Source organism: Mus caroli, chromosome 13 (assembly GCF_900094665.2).
Source record: "Mus caroli chromosome 13, CAROLI_EIJ_v1.1, whole genome shotgun sequence".
Classification (NCBI taxonomy): Eukaryota; Metazoa; Chordata; class Mammalia; order Rodentia; family Muridae; genus Mus; species Mus caroli.
Genome location: NC_034582.1, coordinates 78,126,047 through 78,144,193, shown reverse-complemented (window position 1 = coordinate 78,144,193; position 18,147 = coordinate 78,126,047). Strand labels below are relative to the sequence as shown.

At 36.3% G+C, this 18,147-nt stretch overlaps 1 long non-coding RNA gene across 1 annotated transcript; it reads right to left on the bottom strand.

Moving 5' to 3' along the window:
• Nucleotides 1–4,791: 4,791 nt before the first annotated feature.
• On the bottom strand, nt 4,792–15,989 carry LOC115029111. The gene is made up of 3 exons (XR_003834685.1): nt 15,901–15,989; nt 13,427–13,495; nt 4,792–4,901 (listed from the first exon to the last, which is right to left on the bottom strand). It is a non-coding gene; the product is annotated as an uncharacterized LOC115029111 (long non-coding RNA).
• Nucleotides 15,990–18,147: the final 2,158 nt, after the last annotated feature.

The window sequence follows — 18,147 nt, the reverse complement described above, 5'->3', positions numbered from 1 at the left end:
CACTAAGGATGCTATCCTCCAGATACATCCATTTGCCCAAGAATTTCATAAATTCATTGTTTTTAATAGCTGAGTAGTACTCCATTGTGTAAATGTATCACATTTTCTGTATCCATTCCTCTGTTGAGGGACATCTGGGTTCTTTCCAGCTCTTTGTATAGAAGTTTTTCTCCCTCTCCTGTCAGGGAGATATCTTGTGGGGTTCAAATGATTCACACTGAAGGATGGAGGTGCCAGGGTGAGCAGGAAACTGTGCCCAAGGTAACATTACACTTTCAACCCAAAACCTAAGATAACACTCTGACCTTTGGTTCCTCACACAGTGTCAGAAAACAAGGATTCAGGACTCCTGAATCCTCTATGTGTCCCTAGATGTCCCTCTAAGAACTTCAGGTTTGGGGAAAAACAACTCATCTCCGTGAATTTAAACTTCTGCTCTGAGACAATAGCAAGAAGTTTCTCCTGAATGTAGGGTGTTCTTGGCCACACCTACCACTGTAATATGATAAACTAATGTTATCCACTCTATCTGGAGACTGATGCCTCATACTTATGTTTCAGTTCCATTTTTTGTGAATATAATATTTTGGGGAAATAATGGCAGATCAGGTCAGAAAAGTTGTACTGGTAAGTTTAGGTCATAAGAAGCATAGCTCAGACTGTGATTCAAGGACAACCACTCTCTTTGGTCTTATTTTAGTAAGCATCTGCCTCATGCTGAAAGATGAAACAAGGTCATCCAAATGTTTTGAGAATGGATACAATCTCAAGAAAGATGACAGAAAAACTTAAGGGAGCCAACTTTCCTTTTTAGGTTTCCAGAGTTTTCCAAACACGTGGAACTTACAGCTGGGAACTTCCTCGAGTTGGAATTTGGCCACAACCTACTCTATCACCCTATTGAAGAGGGCAGATAGCTACCACAAAGGACAGGATGGTAGAATTCACATCAAAATTATTCATTCAATTTATGAGTAAAATCCCAACAAAAATTATTTTTTATAACTTTGAGACTAATGAGATAATATCTGTGCTGTGCTCCACTTGGTTCACTTCTGGAAGAAGAATCTACAGGAGGAGTAACATGTGTCTGTACTTATAGGACAGCCCCCGGGTAGCCTGAGGAGGATGGCTGCAGGACAGAACTGGGGTCCTCCAAGGAACAGCTTGGGCGATCATAATTCTTTGATACCCATCTGTATGGGCTCAAATATAGAATGTGTTTTGACAGAAAAAAACAAGTTTGGAGGTTTGTTGTAGTGGTTCTAAGTGTAGCATATCAGGAGTCCATTGTTTCATAATTTTGTAGAACTGACTCACGTATAAGCCTCTGTGGTAACCCTGTTACAAGGAGGCCTGTGACAACACATGACATTACTCTTCCCATAATCCATATCCAAAGTTCAATGTCCAGTGACATTGCTGTATGGATTTGTCACTCTTTCTGAGAAATTGTGATTCTATATGTCAACTCGACTGCTATCATTTGTTTAAGATTTGGAGTGAAAACTACGATAGACATACAGTATTAGATAACTACTGTCACATGTAGCTTTTTAATTTGCGTTGAAAATGATGAGCATAACTTCTTCCATCCACTTTCTATATCCTTCACTTACTTTTGGAGACACTAAGCCATAAGAAGGGCCACTGTTCTGCAATATGGCATAATATTTTTATCTGGCCACTCAAGTATTTGCTCTGATTCACAGTGAGAACTGTGACCCAGCCACAGGATAGTGTCAAATTTAAAATGTGGCTTATAATATGTCTTTCAACAAATGGTCTCATTTCTCCCAGAAACCAATGAAGCTATGTAGGGTCAACCAACTTCCGAACTGTGAGAGACACAATCATTGGTGCCTCCACCATCAGCAGCGTTTCCAGGTTTGGTTCCTTCTTCCTAAATTTTGAAAATAAAAGACAATTCATAGCCGCTCAGGTATGACATAACCTCGTGTGTGTGTGTGTGTGTGTGTGTGTGTGTGTGTGTGTGTAAGTCATTCAGGGCCATTTCCAGAGCAAAGGAATATAGAATTTTTACATTGTTTAGATCAGGAAGCTAAAGGGGGGAGAGGGTTTATAGTTATGTAAAGATAATAGGCATAAATGAGATGGGTCCCCAGAAAACAGTGACACACTCACAATATTGATTAAAGTGAGGGCAGAGTGTACGAAGTCTAAACTAATATTCAAGCATATCGAATAATGTCCTGTATTAAGTGACTACTGTGTTATCACAGAGGCACAAATGAGTTTAGCTTAGCAATCCCTTCCCAAAACACCATTGGCTGAGGCCATGTGTTTTGCTATCACAGGAGCAGGAGTAGGGGGTAGGGGGTACGGGACACGGGGGATTGTATGAGGGAGCACTGCTTCCGATTGTGCAGAGATTTTTCCTAGTAATTATGATGTAAGAGTGCTACAGAGCAAAAGGATATTTAAGAAGGCTGCCATGGATGTGAGCTTTCACTTTTTCTGCCTTCAGTCTTGCTCATTTGTACCTTCTGTCACAGCTACCAGCACAGGGATAAAATAAAAGTGTATGTCTAGAGCCAGGGGCTTTTTCCCAGCTGCGAGTGCTTCACCAGAGCCAAAGCTTCTCAGAGTTCCTCACAGGACCCATCCATGCAGGGTCTCTACCTTCAACATTTCAGTTCGTACTTTTTCGTAACTCAAACTCATGACAGAGACATACAGGACTTAATTTTTGTCATAAAACCTTTAAATCCAAAGCACACACTGGTACTAATTGAGAAATCTACTTAGCAAATAGTTTTTGTAAGAAAAAAAAAAAAAAGACCACAGATTTTTGCTGTTGTTGCTGTTGCTGAATGTTCTGCACTGTTGGTTCCCTCAAAAAAGAGGGGTGCTGGTGTGGGGATAGAGCAGAGAAAGGGAGGAAAGTGGCTTCAGTTCAGGGGAACCCTAAAAAATGCACATGAATCAATTATGAAAAAGAGAAGGTCCCTTTGAATGGGGAAAAGCTGATTGGAATTAGATAGGCTTTGTTCCTATCTACAAGGTACAAGGAGGGGACTTTTCAGCGGAACAGAAAAGGGGGATTTGGGACTGTTTGGCTGCTTAATGCCATAGTGCTTCAGAGCCCATGTGAAAATTTGCTGCTGGCTATTAATCATCATTGTGCCCTGCAAAGAAGCTGTTACAATGATGACTATATGTCATTATATTCCCACTGTAAGTAACGAATCAGAGAGCTGGGAAAGTTGGATAAGAGCGGCTGAAAAACTTTTAAGCGGTCGAATCTATTTAAATAAATTTACATCACATTTGCTACTTTCTCTGGTATGGGAATCATACTTTAAAATGAAACAATATGCTGTGTTCATGGGGCCTGGTCTTTTATTCCCCGTCCCTGAGCCTACTTTCCAGGTCAGCCTTTGCCAGAGCTGACAGCACGCTTTTCTCATAGCCTCTCCTTCTCATAGCCTTTGGTTGCTTTCAAGTTCAATTTAGCACAATAAAGTTGTTATGCATGACAGTTTGGAGAGCAGAATAGGTGATGTCTGGGCCCGCTGTGTCGCTACAAAGTGGGCCCATTCTCTGTGGGCCAGCTCAGTTACTGGAGCCTTACTGGTGGGACACAGCCATGGACTTTCAGACGTTCCCATCCTGACGAAAACAATTAGCTTCAAACTGCACGAAGCCTCGGGGTCAGCCTCTCTTTGACTGAGACTGCACATTTAAATATGCTGTGGTGGATTTCAAATTTATGTTGATTTGTCCTGTTGTGCTTCTCTTTCATGTGCTTTTATTTACAGATGTGTAAAGAATATGGAAAGTTGGAGTTCCTCGTGCTTCCAGAGTTTTATTAGAAATCTAAGCCATTGTTTTATGTTTATTTTATAAAGAAATAGAGTTGAAACATGTCAGGCTTAATTCCATTAGGCTGAACTGCCCAGAACAGAGCCCTGGGGTTTGGAAGACAGAATCTGAAAGGAAGTGTCTCCTTGACTAAGCATCATGAACAAGGCAAACAACAAACAACTCTCGCATACCACCATGGTCACGATAGCTTTCCACTGGAAGATGGCACCCTCCAAAATCTTACTCTGACCTAAAAGTGACAGATTTCTTAATAAAGCCAAAAGGTGTTTTTTCCACCATTGCATACCACCATGTGAATGTGTGTGCGCACATATGGGTCGATCACATCAATTAGTGTTAGCATTCATTGACATCTTCCCAAGGACTTACTGTCTGGGACATAAAATGCTGTTGCCATGAAGTAAAGGTTACTCAATTTTGATGCTGAAGAAATATTCTCATGGGGGACATATACTCTCTGGTCTTCCTGAAAAGAACCACACAACACAGCAAATTTAGATTCATTTATATTTGACCATTTCATTCATCTCAAACAGATGTCCTCACTCTTTTAGTTCTTGTAGGAAAATACATCCCAGCTGTCTTGATTACTGATCTCACTAATTACAGGCTGAAACCATGAAGCACAACTCCTTCCACATTAGACAATGACTGAGAGAGGATTGCACAAGCACAGTCCATGCTTCTAAAAGTCTAGAATTTGGGTAAATTATTTGTAAGATTTATATATTTTACCAAAGGGTGAAATACTGAGTCATGGTGTCATGTAATATTTACTTTAACTGTGTTTTAATAAAAGAAAAAAAACAGTGAAAATGGTAATTGTATAATGGAAGAAACCTCCCTCAAAACAATCTATATTCTAATGTAAAAATCTAACATAATCCTAAATCTTTTAAATCAAATTATAGCAGAAAAATAGAAATCTGTACTTATCTTCAGCAAATATGTGGATAGTTTTCCCTGGTCATCTCTCTCCTTTTGCTATTATTTAATACTATTTGGTGTCATTTTCCCAAAGGCATTTTTTTCCAAGTCAACATTTTAAATAGCTTTTGAAAATACAGAAAGACAAAAACAAATTGTATTATGAGAGACAATGACTACACATGTAATAAAAGCACTTTTCTAATTGTTAAGTGGAACAATCTCTTTGACATTCTAATAAACAAGTACACAAAAATTTACAAAACTCTTTAATAATATGTGCTTAAAACACACTCGTTTTCTTCAACAAATATGTGAGAAAAATTTAAAATTTTATTTATACACTGGCAGCATGAAGAAAGAATGATTAGATATTAGAAAGAGAGCACTAGAAGTTCACATGTGTGCACAGAAACACCCATGTGCAGACAGCAACGTAAAACTTGTTACATGCTGATTCATCTGGGCTCTCCAGTGAAAACATGGGGTGATTAACCATAAAAGATTGTCTCCTAAATCATAAGAACTAAGGGAGAATATTGACAAAAAGTTCTGAGAATTATTTGTAGTATAATTATATAAAAGTTTGAGATTTTTACAGAGACCCGTAAGATTTGGACTGGCTCCAGGCAAAGACACAGTGTGAACAAGTCTGAGAAAATGCCATCCTCAGCAGAACCTCTGCAGCTGTCATGAACGATGACTGAAATGAAAGGCCAATGAAAGGTATAGAAGATAGCCAATCACCAAGGTTCTCTGGGGGAAAGGAAGGGATGGAAGAGAAAGGCAAAATGCAAAGCCCATTATAGGGCTCTGAAAGAAAAGAGGTATAGAAAAGAGGAAGAAGGCAGCATTTGCCATAGACATCACCAGCAAATCCAGCCAAGTCTTATCCAGGTTCTTCACATGTTTGTTTGTTTGTTTGTCTGTTTGTTTGTTTGCTTGCTTGTTTTTCTGGAATATACTTTCAGTATGGTAGGAGATTCAGAAAAATATTGGCCTTGCCTTAAGCTGAAGCTTCCCTTTTCTTGGTTGGTAGAAGCTCATCCATGAAAAGAAACAACATTTGTGGTGATACACAGGATTGTTACAGAGACCAATAACACAGATAGTGTACAGTCAGATTTCTTGCATGTAGAAGTTACACTGTGAATGTTGATTCCCTTTAGCTCTTGAGTATTTTGTATGTTTTGCAACCCTCAACCAAAAATCTCTCAATGAATAAGCCAACGTTTCTGACTTAAAATCTTATGCAGAAGGAATGGTTGGGGAACAACCAACTGATTCAGTGGGTAAAGGCATGACCTATCCTAGCCCAGTAATCTAAGTTTGACTTCTGTAACCCACAGAGTGGAAGGAGAAAGGCATCTCCTGAGAACGTTCTCCAAATTCCACGGGTGCGCGTGCGTGTGCGCACACACACACACACACACACACACACATGTGTGTGCACACCTGCAGTAAATACTTCTTAATGTGATTTTTAAAAATATAATGAAAGAAAAGCAGATGGTAACAAATCTTGCCACTAATTTCCACAAAAGTCTCCTAGGGGCTTAGAAATTTAGGTTTTAGAGAGAAGAGACCCTTGGCATTGTCAGAAAGAATGGTGATAACTTACTGGTTCGTCTTGATGCCCTGAAATAGTATAGTTTGAAGGAACAGTGCTTGTATGTCCATGAAAATATGAGCAAGTCTATTGACACATTTAAGTCCTCAAAGAGAGTTATGGGAAAAATTATTCATCCCAGCTAGCAAACTTCATTTTTGTGCAAAAGTCAAGCCATGTATGTAGATGGAGATCTATGAGGTATGAGGAATCTTTTTATTAGTGTTATTTTGCTTTACCAATGTAATACTTAATTATTTAGTAAAATTTCAGAATAGAACTTTCAGAAGAATATGTTACACTATTTACTACACAGCTAATGTTTTCTAGTACTAGTAATGATCTTGATCAAGTAATTGACTAGAGTTATTTTTCTTCTATTCTAATTGTCAATTGAATTCTAACATTATCAATAGCGTTGTTTTAGAAAATAATATAGTTTGTGCATTAAATATACTGCTATAATTGAATATTATATCAGACTGGAAAATAAATTCAATTTTATTAGAAACACCATATACAATTAAGAACAGGAAGCATATGTTTTACAATGCATAATACATGGTTTGTGACTCTTAATGTCAGTTAATTACATTCTTTAATGAAATAGTTTTGCATGTTTAAGATATGCAAAATGTTAAACAACCTTTCACCTTAACTTGTAAACTTCTTTTTCTTTTCACAAAGAATGGTAGGAAGCCAACAAGGCATTGTGTGTGTGGTATTTCTCTGATTTCCTAATCTTTTAACTAAAAATTGAAAAATTGGACATATTTTCTCATACCTCATCATCAAGAATTTTTCAACATCTGAGAATACTGACTCAAACATATGATGGTAAATAGGCCAGTTGTGCAACATACAATCTTTAAACAACTTTTTGTTGTTGTTTTTATGACCAAGCTGTTAATAAAGAGACATATGTGCTGGTTTATGTATCCACACGCCTTACTACCATTTTTTTTTTTTTTAGATCAACACCATAACTTACATTGTCTTCCACACAAAGTTCTGGCAAGCTTCAATAGATTCATTAGTGGGTTTTTCTTTACACCAACAAAGCTCAAAGGGGTCCTAACAATGGAGGTAATCACAGCGTCTTCCCCGACCCAAGCTTAGGTTTCCATCCTTTCACTCCAGACTCCTATTTCATTTCTAAGCAACTGGATTTCCGTGGCATTCCCAGAACAAATAAATATCTCCCTTTCCCCTGCTTACATCTTTTGTGTATATTTTTCTATACAACTGCCTGTATTTAAACTAGTGTGGTAATGGCAGGGTTCTTCAGGTAATCTTTCATTGGACATAAATGGTGTAGCATTAAAATGCAGATAATGTTACCTCAATTAGAGAACGCTGTGCAAAACTTGAAAAAGACGAAGCTAAATGTTTGGACTAAACAAGTAAGTCTATGTTGTTAAGAGTGGGGCTGGGTAAGTTGCATTTTCAATAGATGCCTTAATGAATAAATGTTAGAGTGTATCAACAGTCCTGAGCAGGCTTGTGGTTTGTGTGTGCATGAAGTGTAATGGTATCAATTGACTGGCTCTTTGTGGTTGCTGTAAAGTACTCTTGAATGTGTCAATGGAGAGAAGGCCAGCAGACAATGAAGCCATGACAGCTGAATGTCAGCAGCGACCTTGAACCTAAACTGGTTTCACCAATCCAGTGACTCCAGCTACAGTGAAGACATGCAGTGGGGCTGGACCTTCGGCATTGCCTGTCATTTTCTGTGTTCAGATTCCAAACACTTCAGTGACAATTTCAACACATTGCTGGAGCCTGCTAATATGCATCAGTGAACGTTCACTTATTAGTGATGGGCCTAACGATATGTTCAGCATTTTAAACAGGCTTGCGTGGGCATTTAAAAATACAAAACAAAAAAACAGAAGAAAGCACTATTCTAAACAGAATATTTCATAGAAGCAACTGCACCCAGAGAACATACTGGAACATGTCTTTTCTTCAGAATTGGATTCTTTGATATGAATCTTGCATGGCATAGTATTACTGTTCATACCTTACTACATTCTTTATTGCTGCAAATAGCACATGATTAGCTAATTAAAATACTGCATCAAGGAATAATTAATATCTGTAATGCAGTGTTTCTTTAATGAAAAACAAGAGAAATTTTCTAAAGGTCACATTTACAGATTAAATGTGTCTTTAACATAAATGGAATGTTATTAAGCTAGGCTCTATTTTCAGGAGAGAACTACAAAGCCTTTTGTGGCAAAACACTATTAATGAATTCAAGAAGCAGAATCCCTTTGCAAACGCTGAAGTTGAACAAGGTTAGAAGCCCAACTGCAGCTAAATGTTCTGATGCTCACTATAGCAGGCCTGGAGTAACCCAGGGCAGGGAAGGGAAGAAAGCCCAGAGTAGAATGAAAGGCTGAGGAAAATACAGAAGAAAAGGAAGATGGAGGGCAGATAAAGAAAGAAATGGACACAATAAAGAGAAAATGAGTTCAGTGGTTCAGTAAGACATTAGGACTTCCACATTAGACAATGTGGAAAGAGTAAAACTACAAATTAGGTTGCAAGCATTATAGAAGGTGTGTCTAGCATCTCTTATATTGTTAATGTAGTAATGCCATAAATATTGAAATTCTTCTTAAGAAAAATGTAGTCTTTTCTAAAATAAAATAAAATTGAAAAAAATTAAAAGTTGGAAGACCAAGACGTAAAAATGTAAATTCATTGTTGTGAAGTCATTGTGAGTGGATATGAGGAATGATATAGGGGACTTCACTTCATTACTACGCCTTTTAATCCCAGTACTAGGAAAAAGTACCTGTGTGATATATTACTTTTTAAAATAAAACATGAGCACAAGTGTCTACTTGTCCATCTGCAGCTGTCTCGTGATCTTTTTATTGTACTTTTTAAACATTTTTATTGGAAAAAAATTTCCATACAATATATTCTGATCACAGTATCCTCTCTCTCCCCTCCTCCCAGATCCTCCACACATCACCTCCCAACTCTTGCAACTCCATGCCATCTTTCTCTCTTTTTAGAAAACAAAGAGGCAAAAATAAATAAATAAATAACAACACAAAACAAAAAATAAAACAAACAATCCCTAGAATAAAAATTAAACAAACAGGAAAAATAAAACAAAGGAAAAAGCATGAAAAACTCACAAAACCCATATAAGCACATAACCAGAAACCATAATACTTAAGAAAAAGACACTAAGGTTGAAAAAGTCTAGACAAAGCATTATGAGACAAAGCATTTCAAAAAGTGCCATTGAGGTCATATTGTGCTGGCCATCGACTACTGGGTTCCACACCTGCCCTAGAGAGTGGATTGTAAAATCAGTATGTCTCTGTTCTTATATAATATAAAATCTAATAATTTCTTCACTAGTTTTTTTTAAAGACACAAAGAAGAAAATAGGCTTGAAAGAGATGTATGTGCTTTTACTTGAAAAACTTAAATATTTGCAAATATTTTAAAACTTTTCAAAAGATATAAGGTGTGTCTTAATACAATGAAAATTTATAATGATCACACAACTCTGAGAAATAGTTATTGCCCAAAAAGCTTTTCCATAAAAATTTACTATTTGCTAACTTATTGAGGGGATAGCATCCAGAAGTGAACATCATCACACTCTGATACCAGAGAAAGAAAGGTAAATTCACTACCATCTTGACCTCATACTGCAGCTAAAAAGCTCATTCAGTAAAAATCACATTAAGATTATTAAATTATCAAAAATAATAAACTTAGCACTAAAACAGATGCTTAAATAGTGACCTAAAATAATTATCAACTTCTAGATTAGAAAAAAGAAACAAAACAAACAAAAAAAAATAAACAAAAAGCCTCAACTTTATATACTACATAGAGAGAGGTTTTGGAGACTTAAAGACAGTGTACAATGAAAATGATACAGATTAAGAAGAAATATTTTGATTCATTAGATTATGTTTATGTTTCTTAGAGGCAGGGACTCGGACTAATAGTCATAAAGGTTAGTTTCTTTATAGATACATTTTCATAGTAGAACATTCATGTATACTCTTTTACGAAAATATTTTCATTTACAAATGGGCAGACACCACCAGTGTACAGCTGAGAAGAATTAACTCATATGTTCTTTTTAACTTCAGATTACTCTTATTTTTCATAAATTTTCTAATATACAATTTTTATGTCTTAAAAATGTTAGCAATATCAATTTTAGTTTCACTAATTGATACTTGTCAGTTACTCTAATGAAGAAACTAGAATGATTTCTATAAATGAATTAGCACTTAAAATGTAGGGAAACATGAAATAATTTTCACAAATGCCAAAGAATAAAGGGACTCTGCTGATGTATGCATCCATCACAGAACCATCTCCACAGAGCCTTATGTTGCTTTCACACTACTGTGAGAAAGGATTTCAATCACACAAGTTCTGAATCTTCAGAGAAAAGCTGGTAAGGGCTCTGGGAAAAGTTGGAGTGGCGTCTCTGGTTGATATGATCAAAATACATTGCATCCGTGCACAGAATTATCACAGATTGGATGAGACGGTATTGGATGAGGTGAGCACCTTTGCAGCTATCTTTATTTTCAAAGAGTGGTTTAGTCTTTAGGTGAGACTCGATCCCCCAACACATATGTACACTATGGAATTTAATTTAAATACAAAAACAGTCAGAATGAAATTCAGGTTAACAAGTCAATGTACTGCCTACAGCATGACCACTGATTATTTATTTATTTATTTATTTATTTATTTATTTATTTATTGCCTACATGCGTCAGCTCTCTTGATCAATCCAAATGTAGACAAATGACACATAGAACCATATCCTTCTTCATGAAGTAGTTGATTTAAGAAAACACCAGTGTATTCTATATTAGAAAACATTCTGAGTAAGCTCTGTACTGTGGAGAAATGATAGACGATTCTGTAATAACTATCATAAATATGATAGAATTTGTGGCTTAAAAAAAAGAAATATGGCACCTTAGAGTGTCTAAAACTAGGTGACGTGACGTTGTTACTTAAAGGTCCATTTCCTAAAGATGGGTGACAAGCAGTCCCACACTATATATGAATATAAAGACAGTACTATACACTCTCAAAGGCCCCTCAACATTTTGTTTTCAAGAGAAAATATGTGGGAGTGAGCCTAAAATAGCATATATACAAATCTCTGTGGCTCAAATATTTAAAATTCACTTCAACTCTTCAGGAAGTTACCTAGTTTATTGTGTATGGTTTCAGCATTGAAAGGAGAGGATAAAACACATTGTTTCTGTGTCGATTTCATTCTCTTCAATTGTGTTTAAGAGCCAGAGTTTTGAAGTGTTGCCTGCATTGGGAAAAAGTGCTAGGTAAATTGTGAAAGTTTCCCGGAAGAGTCAGGCAGTGATCCCACATGGCACCATTAATTCTTACAGGCGATGAGAGGCCCTGAGACTCCCTCACACCCACTCACACCACTTAGGAGGAAATATCCATTCTTAAGTGCCCACTCAGCTTTTAGTTTGTTCTGGACTCTTCTTCATCACTAAGCTGATACATCTCTTGTGCTCCAAGTCAAATGGAAGAATTTTGGAACATAATCTTTTCTGTAATCTTTAAAGTCGCCACAGAAGGTATTAATCCTGAACCTTGATAAGAGCAAGTCTTTTGGTTCTATGTGATGAGAAACTGCAATTATGATACTGTATCCTCCTAAGTCAGAGCTCTTAGGCTATCACTACAGCAAAATAGCCAACTGACTCACAAAAGACAAGCAGTTTTCATGAACAGTGAGATAGTGTCAAACTATGGTTTAGTAGAGAATATTTTATAGACCCCAATAAAGAGTTGTTTTGAAAAAAAAAAAGAGTGAAAAAGATGAACATATGCAAGGCATATGAGTCAGGGCTGAGGTTAAAATAAACTTGACAGTCCACACCACCAAGTCAGTCATTTCCCACAAACAGAAGACTCTTCTTTCTAGGTCTTTTCCAGGACCCCAAGAGAGAATTTCTGCTTTATGTTAGAAAACTCTGACTGAGAAGCTACTTGCTGCCATCGTTCCTCCATTCCTCCACAGCCTCTCTACCCCTGAGCAGCAGTCCACAGCTGCTGGAGACCACGTGGCAGGCAAGATCAAGGGAGCCAGTGCCTTCTTACCAGGACTCTGGTATTAAAATCCACAAAAGTGAAGAGAGGAATAGCCACTGTCCAGACATGCAGCTTCACTACACATTAGATTTGGGGTTAATATTTGAATTGTCTCTACTAGACAAGATATTCAGTACTTTGAAAAAAATTGATGCTTTACATGTTTCACATAAAAATCAACTTGTCTTTTTTTAATTTTTAATATTTTTTATTACATATTTTCCTCAATTACATTTCCAATGCTATCCCAAAAGTCCCCCATANGCATTCCCCTATATTGGGGCATATAAAGTTTGCAAGTCCAATGGGCCTCTCTTTCCATTGATGGCCGACTAGGCCATCTTTCGATACATATGCAGCCAGAGACAAGAAGGAAACTTTAATTAAATTCACAGAGAATATTTGCAGATATAAATTAAGATATATTTTATCTTTTGTTTTTAAAAAGTAAGATTAAGCTTTGCATACAAATATACTCTTATTCATATTGTCTTGTAAAATGGGGCCAGACGACTAGCACATATATCATTGCCACCAAAGCACTAGTTACCTTCAAAAGACTCCAGTAACAATACATTTCACACAGAAAGATCACTAGTGTTCACTGTTGGCTGGCAAATATTTAAATACATGCAATACAAACATGCAATGATTACAGATCAATAACAGACACATCTGTCGATTACGTTTATGCTGTTCTTCAGGTGGACTTACTTTTGTCTATTACTGTATCTTTTGAAATGTTATTGTATATATCACCCTAATGATATTATGTGTATATATTAAATCTATGATGCATTATACATGTTCTATGCATCTTACAATCTTCTACTTAAAGTGCAATGAATTACAGAGGCAGAGATTCTCTTCTAAATACTCTATTGGTAGAACATTTTCTCTACTTACCTTAAGTGACAAATGCTGAAGTTGGTAGGCAGTATGAGAAATTAATCCCAGAAATTAATGTTGAAGTAACTATTAATAAAATTAATAAAATATTTAAAGGAGTTCTACTGTTCAGAAAAAAAGGCTCATTTATTTGTTGTCACAAAATTGTCTTAACAGTAAAGTACTAACCAAATATATTTGGAGACACCACATGTATCTGCTTGACAAATTTAATTATAAACTACTATGGTGATCACTAATAAAGTTAATAAGTAAAAAGCAGTAATATTCAGGATGCAACGGTCCTTGGTCTGAAAACATGGGAGAATTAATGCAAAAAAAAATACCAAGCATCATTTGAATAATGATTTCATTGTAACAATTTTCTCTGAGAAGTGTTTTTGATGAGGTCATCTCCCTACAACATGACCCCAGGTCTTAGGAAGCAGTCATGTTAGGCTGGTGACATCCATGATATTAGAGTACAGAGAGAATGTGGACTATGAAGTCTATAATACGTGTATTTGATATACATCTATCATGGACAAAATCACATCATGCAAATATAATGACCCCAAACAGCAAAATTGCAGTAGGTCTAGATACACGGCATTTGTTTGATGGTATCATCAGATACCAACAGAACAGAAGAAATCATTTCTGTCTTACAGAAATATTGTTTTTTCTTTTAGTCATATAAGTAAAAAAAATAAAAACAAAAAGAACATATTTATACTAGACAAGTGAAAATTCAAGGAATGGCCTTCAAAAGTGGGGACATAATTTGGTAGTTACATATGAACTGTAGCATCCTACTATACACAAGGCTGAGCTCTCTTTATGTAGTAAAACCTACACTACACACCTTTGCTTTCTATCACTATGTAGGAGTAGGTGTGAATTCACTTGGATTGATACAGTGTGATGTGCAATGACTTCTCTTTCAGCTATTTCTGTAGTGCATTTTAAGCATTTTTCTTATAAAATAAACTCATTTAGCAGTAAGTTTGCATTGTGCTTTGATCTATAGTTGTATATGACTATGAGGGGTACAGCCACAAACTTACTTCCTGAAATACTTCCTAGCTCTCCATATTTCTACTTTTTTCTACAGATCAAGCAAAGGTTGACATATGTATATGCTTATATCATTGAGCTTGTGTCTAAGACTTAGAAGACTTTGTAAAAATCAAGTGTTTCACTTCTAATACAGCAACATGCACCCTCTCAGATCCCTTCACAAATAACCTGCCTCCCTTCAACATGGTCTACGGTGTAAGGAGCACAGATGCGACCTTTCTGAGAAGACCCTGTACACAAAGTGTGGAAGTGTGGAGGAGAAAGCAGATTTTTCCATGAAGCTAAGTGTTCCCTTTAGGACCGTATAGCGGTAGACAGCATAAACAAAAACAGGTTTTGCATCCTAGCTGTGCACAGTACACCTTTGTGTAGTTGACTGACTGCTTACAACAATTAAAAAAATAGTAATTGTAGCATTCTGCTGTCAAACTTTCTGGATACTTTATAGAGAACTTCAAAAATATGATTCCTTTTTCTCAAATACAACTAATTTGAAAAGTAATGTAGTGCCACAAAACATGAATGCTCCTTGCCATTGAGGAGGCTGCTATCTCCCAACAATGGGCAGAATTTCACAACCTACTCTTTCAAAGAAGTGTATTGGTACCACATATACATGCAAGGGAATGCCTTACATGGCAGTGAGGCCAATATTATTATATAAAAATTTCAAAAGCATTTATTTACCAATTTTGACAGTTGTCATGGACATCACTGTTTCATATGGCATTTTTGACAAAACAATTTGCTAGCTGATAGTTACAGGAGTACTGAAAGATTCTCTCCCTGCCCTACCCTTTTACAATACAAAACTGCATCCCTAACGTAACTTCTCGGCTGAAGAGAAGACTGGGCTCTATAAGACAACCTTCCCAGTGCAGTTTCAATACAAGGAAATGAATGCAAGTGTTAACAAGGCTTAATCTTCTCTTTTGTATTTGTTTCTTCATTAAGCTCTAACTATGGTCTGGCTCTTGTGCCCTGAAGATTTGATGTGAAGATGGTATGACAAGCTTGGCTTCTCCTGATGCAGCTGGCACTCCTGATGCCAAAAGCCAGAGCCTGTGGTAGTGGGATGAGGAGAGTTGTTCCCAGCACAGTTTGCCTGTCAGTTTCCCATCCGCCTCGCAGTGCATCACCCCCTCCGCAAGTTCCCCTAATGAGAAGTGGAGGACAATACCAGTATTGTTGTTTCTACTGGCAATCGTGTGGAAAGAACAGTCGCTGTTTACCCAAGCATTTGTATTACTCAAACTCTGTCCATAATTACTTCTAGAGTCCCAGATTAACTCTGCTCTTTGCCTCAGCACAAAATATCTATTTAGATAGAGACCCAACAACTTTTCTGTCTCTTAGAGCATTTTAATATTTACTGGATTTGACTCATATTTATCAAAAGACAAGAAACATACCTAGATATTTTGCACTCAGGACATCAAGAGTTTGTCAGACATATAAGAACTCCCATATTTAAGTGAGCTTGAAAGTCACTCTCACTCCATCTGCCCCAGCACCACCCTCACAAAAAAAAAAAAAAAAAAAAAAAAAAAAAAAAAAAAAAAAAAAGCTGTAAAGCACACTCCTCCTTCCATTGGTTCAGCCTTATACCTAGGAACTTATGGCAAATAAAAGCATATTTCAAGTAAGAATGACATTTCTGGTCAGTTTATCCCTGTCAGTGTCTTATGGAAAAATATGTAAAAAAAAAATGTCTACTTATTTAATTAACATACAATTTCATGATATGCCTTTGTTTACTAAGCCCTAGCAAAATGGTACTATTGCTATGTCTATTTCCATGATACTGGTAATAATTTTAATCTGTCACATCATTCTTACCCCCTTCATGTCCCACCCCACATGCATTCGGCTGTTAGCGGTATGCAAAACAGCATCATGAATATGCGTAATTATGGAGATTCATGGTAATTTTTCAGGGTTATCTGATGTGACGTTTATAGGACAGCAGCATACATCAATTTAAACAATAGTGACAAATATCCTTTATATTTCTATAGTATTTTTTAATATTTCCTCAGCCCCTCTCCAGGGAGTAGTATGAAATGGTAAGAACTTGAATAATAAAAATGTTAAACAATCAAACGCTTTGCTAGATGTTTTTTTAAAGCAAGTTTTACAATGATTCTCTACCTGTTGAAGTTTAAAAAGTATACTGTATGGATTTTTTTACTTAACAATACTTTCATCAAGTGTCTTATACACTTCAAACCAACAAAAGCATGGGCTGCTGCATATGGCATTTTAAGATGAGGGCAAAATTGCTTAATTACTTTTAAACTATGGTTGCTTGCCTGACAGAACTATTTGGCAAACATGGTCCACCAGTTTTATTAAGTGTAGGGACCTGAAACACTAATCTCTTTTGGAGCATATTTGAATTTTGTTCTAAGTGAGTTGCACCTCTTGGAGACTTGCACATTATCTTTATCTCGGTGACTAATTGGGACTCGCTTGACAATTTCATATTTACAATGACTATGAAGTAGGAATCCTTTTTCTTGTTCAGACTGCTTGTCATGAATACTGTACAGCAATAGTTACATTGAAGACATAGAGACTCCCACAATATGATTGAGTGGCAGCTTAAGTTCAAGCTGAGTAAGCGTGAATGGTATCAAGATGTTTCAATAGTGGGGCAATTATTATCCATTTCTCATGCCATCACTAAAAACAACAACATAACTGTTCCTTCAAGTCATTATATCAGCCATATTTTTAAATGTATTAACAATAAAGTCACTAAAAGTTGGCTTGATTGAAAATGTCACTCCTCATTCCAATCAAACAAATTCAGAATTCTCTTTTTCTGGGGCATACACTTTCATGATTCCAGGTTGAGGATTAAACCTTTACAGTTAAATATTGTACAGTATTTTGTTATTAAAGCAATACCAGAACACTCTCTGAAGAATCACCAGGACCTATTGTTTGAGTGTATTGCTAATAAACAATGACAAGGGTGGATATTGGGGCATTGACCCAGAGGTGTTGGAGGAAGCTATTTTGTACCACATATGTATAATTGTATGGTAAATCATTAAATATTACTGTTTGTTGCTTAGAAATAATTCCTTATGAAAATACATTAAACTTTTGCCCCTTGTTAAGGTCCCAGTTTGATTAATAAACAAATCTTCTGGTATAGTAAACCCAAAACATAACAATGTTGTTAAAAGATTCACCTTTGTAGTGGGATGTTTTCTAAAGTGCCACTTTCAGCAGACACAGTTTCTGTCGATATACACGTATAACACAAACTAAAGAATTGATGCAATCATCCAAATAATTCAAGGGTAAAATACATGTGCTTCAACTATTTATTGCAAGGAAAAGTGAAGGATTTAGCATGAAGTGTACAAATGACTGTCTTGATTTTCTTCACTTTTCATGTGCAGACCTAGTTTACAATAATATTCATGTCAACATTTGAAACTTATACATACATAATGTTGAAGTATCTCTCCACAGAAGATGACCACCACTCTTCTCATAGCAATGATTACTCTTTGGTTGTACTCATGTTTAGTTGAGTTAGACTCTGTGTGTGTGTGTGTGTGTGTATACATGTGTATGTGTGCAAATTAAATTGAGGTAAAACTAAATAGACTCATCATGTTCATTTATTAACTGCTTGGTTA